Genomic DNA, 10192 nt, shown 5'->3' on the forward strand with positions numbered 1-10192 from the left:
ATGATGAGTGTGAAGTGCGGTTCTATTAAAGCAATAAAGTTATCTCTAATGGGAAAATATTTCACACGGCCTCAACTCTTAAATTAAAGCTAACTAGACTGAAGTAAAATTTGAATTTCAGTACCTGCATCACTCTTGCCACATTTCAAGTGCTCACAATCCTTGTGAGGCTAGCAGCTAACGGTGATGGATAATCTTACATGTCGACTTGGCCAGCCACCGGGTGCCCAGAAGAAACGCTGTTTCTGGGGGGCTGGGAGAGTGATTCTGGATGAGATTAGCATTTGAATCATCAAACCTACTCAGTAAAGTAGCTGGCCTTCACCATTGTGGGTGGACAGTATCCAATCTGTCGAGGGCTGAGTAGAGCAAAAGGCAGAGGAAGGAGAAATTCACCTCTTTCGTCCTGCCTTACCACTGGGCTGGGACATCTCATCTTTTGCTGGGCTGGGATTTACACCATAGGTTCCCCCTGGTTCTCAGACCTTTGGATTTGGACTGAATCATACCACCAGCTTCCCTGGTCTCCAGCTTGCAGACGGTAGATCGTGAGACTTCTCAGGCTCCATCATGGTGTGAGTTAACTTTCCATAATGACCTTCAGGTCCTGTTTCCCTGGAAAGCCCTGGCTGATGCACAACCATACTGGGCAGGAAGGGTCTCACACATTCGCAGCCGACAGCAGCTTCTGGTAAGTGCTAAGTCATCTATCCCGGCTCTGCCACCAACTAAGTGGTCTTGATCCAATCATTGACCTCTCTGGGCCTCCCTTTCCTCACCTGTAAAGAAGTGTTGAAGGATATGATCTTTGAGACCCCTTCTAACCTGTAATTTTATATTTCTAAATCCTCCCATACGCCCCTTGGATTCGCCTGATTTCCAGAAAGGAAAGCAGAACCCTGCGTACCCTACACTCAGTTCTGCTCTACAGTCTTTCATGGAGTATCAACTGTGCAAAGACCTGAAGACACAGAGCTAGCTTACCGGCCCTGCCGGCTGAATAATAGCATTCGCTGTAACACGTATAGGGCAAAGCCACGTGCAAGCGATGAGCAACGACTGTGGTAACACACCGAACAGCACAAGAGTTCTACAGAGCCCACAAAATGATGGTTTTAACTTGGCGAATTCAGTGAAAAATCAGTTAAGCCATGCGTCTGGCATCACCCAAACAAAACAACTCATATATTGGATTTTTTTCTCCTTTGGAATCTATGCTCTAGGTTTCACCTGGGCAGCCTAACTACCTGAAGAGAATACGAATGGTGCTGAGTTCACACGTCCCTCTCCGAAACGTGCTTTTTCTGGTCTCTCGGGTCTAAGAGCCGTGTGCTGATCTGCTAACCATGGACTCTGCTGAGGACTTGCGGTTCTCTCTTCCACGTCAACTCTTTGCAAACTGGAGCCCATGCGAGTTCCATTGGCTAATGGTGGCTACAGACCCGTCCTTCCAAATTCCTGCACTGAAGCACAAAGCGGTAGCTGCAAGTTTCACTAAGACCTGATGTTAAAGCCATTTAGTGTTTCTTCGGACTCTGAAGCATTTATTTCTACCCCACATAGAGCCTATGCTCAGCAATGAAATGGGAAGACTTCTCAAAAGAGAGCATTTGATGATCTAGCTGGTAAAAACACAGAAATGATTAAAACAGAGGCAAAAAAATCCACATGTTGCTATTACCTTAATGATTAAAACATGTATCTCATTAATTTAAGCTGACAGTGGGCCCTTTTGTGGGTAGACAACTCATATGTGATGTCTTACTCCAGCTGAAGAGACTTGTTCCATGCCAAGCCTGGCTCCCCATTTCTTTTATTACTGAGAAGCCACCGGTACAATCCAAAATGATTAAAGCCATAGAGATTGAATTGCAGACAAAGAACTTCAGACTGGATCAGGGATGGGAAAATAAAACTCCAACCAAGTACAGAACTCAAGGGACTTACGATCAAAACATTCAACATTTTTTTTAAGCTGGAAAATTCAACTTTCTAGTTTATAACATGTTAGAAAAAAATAACTGACAAGGTCTATTAATGCATTAATACTTTTTCTGTGAGAGGAGTTCTTCTAGGGTTCCTAAAAGAGAACCTTTAAAATCATGTACTGTACACAAAATGTCGGAAGTATAAGGAAACGTATGAAACAGATTCCCAGGCCCAGTTCCCTTTGTCCACAGTATTCAAACCTGGAGAAACCTGTGAACTTGATTAGAGGGCTAACGATTAGCAAAATAGCACCTAAAGCATTTCATCACAAATACAACAGAGCAGCAGAGTTAATATCTCACAGAAATTACAGAAAAAATTCTTCAAATCACCTCCATATACTTAATCCATGAAAATTTCCTTTGCACAGAACAAACACAAGTAATTCAAACCTCCACTGTTACTCAAAAAGCACAGAAATTATTTTCTATTGCTAGTACTCTGCATCTAATGTTTTAAATCCATCTTAAACCACTTCTCAGTCACCAGACTTGAGGCTTGTTCTTTCTCTTCTGAAGTTGTAACTAATATATTAAAGCAAACTGTACCCTGGGCGATGTTAGATTGGTCCGCAGAGGAAATTCCCACCCCCTCTGTTATACATCTTCTCTCACGCTGTGTCCGTTTCCATAGGAGCGTCTTGATCGAGCCCATGATACAGAGCAACTGAGGGAAAGGCACAATTCTTAGGATACTTTTCAGTGCTTCTTAAACAAAAATGCTTCGTGTTGAGAGAGATCCTGTTTTAACCAAATGGTAAATTTCATTCTGATATTCTGCTGTTCGACGGCCAGTTCTTTCAATGTAAAGACAATCATAACAAATGCCCTACGAATCTTCCCCACTTGACAATGGATGGATTCTTCTTAGGTCAAAATAAGCTGATCTTCGGTAATAAAAATACTCAGACAGGGGGCACCTGGGTGACTTAGTTGGTGAAGCGTCTGCCTTTGGCTCAGGTCGTGATCCCAGAGTCCTGGGATCAAGCCCGAGGTCAGGCTCTCTGCTCAGTGGGGAGTCTGCTTCTTCCTCTCCCTCTGGCTCTCTGCCCCCGCCCCCCCCCCCATTTTCTCCTCTCTTTAAAAAAAAAATACTCAGACAAAAACTCTGAAATAGACTATGTCTGTGTGTTGACACAAGAGCTGTATCGCCTATGAAGGCAAAGAGAAGCTAAATGGGGATGCCGCAACTATTAGCTCTTTATTTGTAGGGATGAGACCTATTTCTGGTTGATACTTCCTCTGACTTAGGAAAGTTGGCAATATGATATTGATGCCTAAGAATAATGTTAGTGGCAAAATCTTGGTAATTTTCGATGACTTCTTTCATTTAATTTCCTCTTTGTGACCTGCTGTTTAACAGGCTTCACAATATATTTATTATATTATGCTTTGATACTAGGATTTTTAGTTTGGGACTAGCAGAAATAGTTCAGCTAATGAAAATAATGATTTTTTCATGCTTTACTACATGGTAACTTAAAGCATTTCCTTAAACAAACTGTCTCATTAGAACTCCTGATGGTGCTTTGATACGGTCAGAAATCCCAAGGATGCTGCTGGGATGCGCTCTAACTATCATATGAATGAGCTAAGGAAGGCTACCATACGCCAAACACTTCAGAGTACTCAAAGGACCCATTTTAAAACCGTTTGAAGCCATTTGGTGGTGTGGACCCAGGATAAAGTACCCTTGTTTAACAAGTACCTTCCAATTTATGCTCCAAAGGGCATCCAAGTTCTACCACTGAGATTTACCTGAAGGAGTCCATTTTCCTCTCCTATCCTGTCTGAAGATTACTTGAAAGCACATTTGTTCGTAAAGTTCTTGTTGTCCTGTTACCACTTTGTTTCTCACAGGATAGGCTAATAATGACTATTATAATAAAGATTGTTTTGTATCATATTCTCTATCATTTTATCCCAAGAGAGTCTAGACTCATTTAGACATTTCTCTAGGAAACAAAAGATTACATGCACAAATAAACTAAATTGGTAAAAGTATAATTCAGATACTCTTTTTTTCTTTTTTGGGGGGACTCCTGTGCTCAATGTGGGGCTTGAACTCAGGACCCCAAGGGTCATGCTCTACCGACTGAGCCAGCCAAGGGACCCTCATTGAGATACTCTTAAGATAAATTAAATGTTATTACTTTAAGTTAAATATTCAAATGCCTTCAGGTAAGCTGAAGGGCTTTTTAAAGATTATTTACTTATTTACTTATTTGAGAGAGTGAGAGAGAGAGACAGAGAGCACACACGAGTAGGGGGAGGAGCAGAGCGAGAGAGAGAAGCCGACTCCTATTGAGTAGGGAGCCCAACAAGGGACTCAATCCTGGGATTCGATCCCTGGACTCCGGGATCATGACCTGAGCCGAAGGCAGATACTTAACTGACTGAGCCACCCAGGTGCCCCAAGCTGAAAGTTTAAAAAGGTAGGAAATTATGTTACTTTTACTGTGGTTGAAAACAGATGAAACATTTTTCATGTTCTTAACACAAGCAAGAAGTGAAATTTGCAAACTTTTTATATCACCAAAACGACTAGCTTCTTGAATTTAAATACCTGTCAATTTGATTTAAATATCAGATTTATTATTGTAACTGGCTGTCTGCCCAAGGAGGCAAGAAATGGTTTTCAGGAACACATAGCAATTCTGCCACAAGTCTCTGGAGTCTGGGCAGGAGCTCGCCAAAAAGAATATAATCTCACCATTGCTCTTATAACAGGAGAGGTCATCATCTAGTCTTTAAATTGAATACTAAAAGTAAGCCTGTGTAATAACTTAAAGAATAGAATAGTACTTAATAGAATAGTACTTAAAGTACTATTCCAACTAAAAGGTATTAAGTAACCAGTAACCGTCTACATAACATAATGTTTAACCATCTTTGCCTCAGGTGCCTCTTCAAAGACATGGATTCAGCTTTTCCTACGTAATTCTCTGAATCTCTGAGTTCTGAAAATATTTCTCTTTTCCACTCACCTGGCTGCCCAAAATGCTGGATACAATAACCTCAACTTCACTTTAGTCCTGAAAGCTGGAGTACATCAAATTAAATATCACCCAAATATTTTTTTCCTAGGCGACCCAAATCAGTGTTTTAAAAAGCACACCTCCCAAACCAATTTAAAGCTCAAGGTGTGTGTGTGTGTGTGTGTGTGTGTGTGTGTGTGTGTGTGTGTTTTAGGCTATGTATTTTTGAAAGCCGAACATAGACAAAGCCTCAACAGAACATCCAAATAGCCTCTCAACTGATATTTCATTCAGTTGACGTTCCTGCCAGAGGTCTGATTTCATGAGTCCTTGTTCATTACTAAGCTTTCCAAACTTTCTGTAATGACGTCTACTGCACAAGCAAATCCACCCAGTGTCTAACCAGTCTCCAAAGCAAAAAGTAAGCAGAAGATTGAGGCAAGCACCAAGAAATCCAGGCAAAACCTCAGAGCTTGTTTTGTGTCTTCTTTTAAGTATCACAACCCCAGAGCAAGACAGCAAATAATTGACAGGCAAAGGAGAAAAGAGTGATGGGATTGAAACCCTGCAGGACTGACCCAGAAAGACAGATAAAAGGAACTGAGCCAGACTGGTTACTCCATCTGAACACAGTCCTGAGAGGTAGATATTTCTGAGATCTGGCCCTGTCTAATCCCTCCATGACTTCAAACATATTGTTCAATGCTTCTATTTTGGTAACTCGTACTTTTTCAAAGAGGATAATAAGAAATGGGTTCAGTTTCATCTCTGTGCTGAGGTGCATTCAAAAGGCATCCTTCCAGTCTGTTTTTTCTCTAGGAGACAACCCTCCACGGAAGCCTTCCCAGGGAAATGTCTTCATGACCAAAGGAACCTTACTTAACCTCCTGGCCTCAAATTTCTCTTCTGCAAAATGGGAGTTATAAATATCTACCTTGTGGGTCTGGATGAGGGTAAAATAAGTTAAATGTATAAAGTCATTTAACAAAGGGTCTTACAAATTAAAAAAACAAAAGTTCGGGAAATAGTAGCTATTGTTATTTTTTTTTTAAAGTTTATACCAGCTGTCAGTGACCTTCTGTATTATCTAACAGTCCTTCAAGTTGGCAAATTCTTGTTGGAAACCTAAAACTATCTGTATTTAATTTAATCTAATTCCATTCATTATAGGCTATAAACTAGAGAATTACACACTATCTTCTATGTGGTTTTATGTAGTTTCAATTATTTCATCTTGAAAACGCTGAGGATTCAGGAAAGTGGCAATATTGAGATAGATGGTGCCAACTGGAGCCGAGTCTGTCCACACAGAAATTCCGAAGGAATTTATAGTGAAGCAGTCCTTGACTCAATATGGCAGACATAGCAAGTGTGTGGCAGCTGCTTACCTCCCAAATATACGTCTACACCTGCAGATGAACATCTATGTCTACTAACAGATCACTGAACTCTTTCACAAAGCACAGACTTTCCCACAAAAGCCCTTTCAAGAATACTTTGAAGGGTCTCTGCTGATCTATCAGCCACCACTCATCTATTTCCAATCACGGTCTGTCACATAGAGCGAAGCATATTTTGAACAGGAAAGAAACCTTGAAGATGAACGAACTGATTTTGACCTCCTATTCTGGTTTTTGTGTTTAGAGCACAAAAAAGGCAAAACAAAGCAAAACATGACTAACGCCAACTCTTGGTCATATGTGATAACGGAGAGCACGGTATAGCATGAACAAATCAAATTAACAATTCTCAAAAGCCTGTATGAGAAATGAGACTTAAATGTTGTCTAAATATAAACCACCATAGGAACACAGAAGCTTAAGTTTTATTTGAAAACAAATAGAAAAAAAAAAACTGTGATAGGCAACCATGGGCAGAGCTCTCAAGCTACTCTTGACAAGTAACCAAGTCCACAGATTTCATTCTCCCTCCTCCGCCCTTCACTGCATGTAGACTAGTAGATAGGGTAACGTATCTGAAGAGGGCAAGAGGCAAGAAGGAACAGGGACCGCTGAGGTGGGAAGCCAGACATGCTGATCAGTTCTTGAATAATCTGTACCTGTAAGACTATGAAATTTTTGGTGGTTAACATATAAAAACAGCCTCAGTGCCAGGAAGAGAGAAAAGGTTAAGAAGCAGTATGGGAAACCTACAGGAAAAAGCTAAACATACTTCAAAGGAAAAACCTATGAACAAGAAAAGATATTCCGCCAAAAGCAATTTTGTTTAGCTCTTACGTAAAGGACAAGATCATCTAAGTTGACTCTGAGTAAGGATGCTAACTGTTGGGCCACCACCATTGAGAGAAGCAGAACAGAATAGCAGTGAACAGACTCTAGAGCCAGACTCTCTGGATTCAGTCTCAGTTCTGGAACTTTCTAGCCTTGTGACCTTGGACAAGTTGCACAACTTCTCTGTGCCTCGGTTCTCTCCTCTATAAAGTGGGGATGATAACAGAACCCACTTACATTGTTCTGAAAAGGTTTAAATGGGTTAATATATCTAGCATCTAGAACGCATAATAGGTATTCTTGACATAATAGGTATTATACTTGAGTGTTTGCTATTGCTTTTAAATGCTATAACTTGTTAAAGATCAAACCTCAAAGGAAAACTAGATTTTTTTTTAAAGTAGTAGGGTGTATTATTGAGTTTTGTTATCTTGTATTTATTTTTAGACACATTCACTTTAGAGAATGTATTGATTTCCTATTGTTGCCGTAATGGATTTCCACAAGTTTAGTGGTTTAAACAACACAAATTTATTATCTTACAGTGCTGGACGTTGGAAGTTAGAAATAAATCTCACTGGGCTCAAAATGTTGGCAGGGTGCTGCCTTTCTGGGGGTTCTAGGGGAAAGTCTATTTTCTTGTCTTTTCAGTTTCTAAAATCTGTCCACTTTCCTTGGCTGGTGGCCCTCTTCCATTGTCAAAGCCAGCAATGTCCAATCAAGTCTTTCTTCCATTATATTGAGTCTTCTACCACCTTCTTGCACACTTTGAGACCTTTGTGACTACACTGGACTCATCCTGATACCCGGGACAATCTTCCTATCTGAAACTCAGCAGATTAGCAGTCTTAATTACATCTGCAACCTTAATTCTTTTTGCCATGTAACGAAACATATTCATAGGTTCCAAGGTTTAAGGTGTAGACATTGCGGGGGGGAGGCATTGCTCCACCTATCACAGTGAGGAATAGCAATCTATGAGCATGGTAAAGTGCGAAAAGTTCTCGAGTGAACTAGGCCTGAGGTCAAGCCTGTGTTCAGTTATTATCTAGTTTTATGACTATGATTAAAATTAAGTCGCTTGAACTCTCGGGGTATGCACAGCGAGCTGGTGTTGCACTGCCAAAGTCTGCACGCCTAACTAGGTGTTGCCTCAAAAATGGTAATTTGGTAACATGGAGCGCAGACCCAAGGAGTACGAGATCATCACCTCCAGGGGAAAAGCCACTCAAAAATGCTTAAGTGACATGATGATCATAAACGGTGTCCCTTTTACTTGTGAACAGTGGCCCATGTCCAAACCTTGGCTGACCATTCACCTTGAGATAGCCTCCGGTTCCAGCTGGGAAGCAACAAGGATCCCACCGGCTTTGCAGTCTAGTCCGTTTTGAGTTCTTGTGTACTTACGCCGATGGGTTTAGCCCGTGATATGTGTCGCCTCCAGCAGTTCATCATTTACAGAATCTTGGAAGGCAGTATGTGTGTTCTCTGCTCCTCTTCCCAGGCAAGAACAGCTGTGTAATAGCAAATCTGTCAGGCATTCAGCTGCTCCTTGTCCAAGACCTCCAGGGTTGGCCTATCTTCCCAAGCGAATTTGAAGCTTCTCTCTTCTCTTTGTTCCCTGTGGCTATCTATGACTAGGGGTGGGCCTCAGAGCTGTGTGGTCTGGGAGGGATATTTGGGGCTAATAACATCCATTGTGCTTGGGAACTTACATTTGCATGATGCCACAATAAAGTTCCTGGGTCGAATTTGCTTGTCTGGCTAAAAACATCAGCAGACCATTGAAAAAGAGCCAAAGCCTTAAATGAAGTGAGAGAGGTCATGTCTAACAGATGGTGTTGAGCAGGAAGGTAACAAAGAGTCTAAAATGAGTGGCTTACCTTTATTGTTGAAAGCGTGACCTTGAAAAATATCATGAAGCCAGAAATGAAGAAATGAATGTGACCCAGTTGCTCTTCATTCCCAAGCAAATAAATCTTCTCCTCTACCTTTTATCAGAAGAGCTCATTAACAAAAACTGCAATAAAAAGTTGTAATGCTTTCTCTAAGTTTGTCATGTGAAAAGGAATCATTTATTATACCATTGTGATTTGATGTCCTAGCGTGGGCGTATTTGGCTGCACTAACGACAATGCATCAAGCATATACGCGTTAGGGCCAGTGGGGGGTCTCTGTGTTAAATGATTTTAGTAGATGTGACTCTTGGCCCCTGGCAGCATGAAATCTATTTCTGTTTGTTTGTTTTGTATACTAATATCCAGCAAAACGATCCCCTTTCTCCTTGCATTTGGAAAACTCTTTTGGTTGAATTTGAGAGCCGGGTCTCTTTCAACGTTGCATATTTTTACTTAATGATGGAAAAAGTTGATTGATTAATAAGAATACTTGAATATTAGGCTGAATAGCTATTACCATTTTTAATCCGTAAGGTTCACTTAGCAAGAAAATCCTTTCTGCCTCAACTCTTGTTACTAGAATCATTCAAAAATATATTGGTTGATATTGATTTGTTTTCTTTAAATGAGAAGTATAATGCATTGAATCCAATTTTTTTTAGTGTGTTACTACTATATTAAGGATCTCGTAGGATATGGGAAGCAAGATTCTGGACATGTTTGGACATTGTACAGCTGTGGGATAAATATGTATTAACCTTAGAACATGCCATTGTAGTCATTGCTTTTTATTAAATGACTGATACTCCATTATTTTTCTTGAAAGTCAGTGTGGAAGCTAATTCCAGTTAATTTATGGTTCACACCTGCATGCCTGAGTGGCTCAGTCAGTTAAGCGTCTGCCTTTGGCTCAGGTCATGATCCCAGGGTCCTGGGATCGCGTCCCGCATCAGGCCCCTTGCTCAGCTGGGAGCCTGCTTCTCCCCCTGCCTGCTGCTCCCCCTGCTTGTGCTCTCTTCCTCTCTCCTTAACAAATAAACAAAATCTTAGAAAAAAAAATTATGGTTCATTTCATTGAGTTCCACTAAATGAGATTT

The sequence above is a fragment of the Ursus maritimus genome, unplaced genomic scaffold (assembly GCF_017311325.1).
Source record: "Ursus maritimus isolate PB19 unplaced genomic scaffold, ASM1731132v1 scaffold_11, whole genome shotgun sequence".
NCBI lineage: Eukaryota > Metazoa > Chordata > Mammalia > Carnivora > Ursidae > Ursus > Ursus maritimus.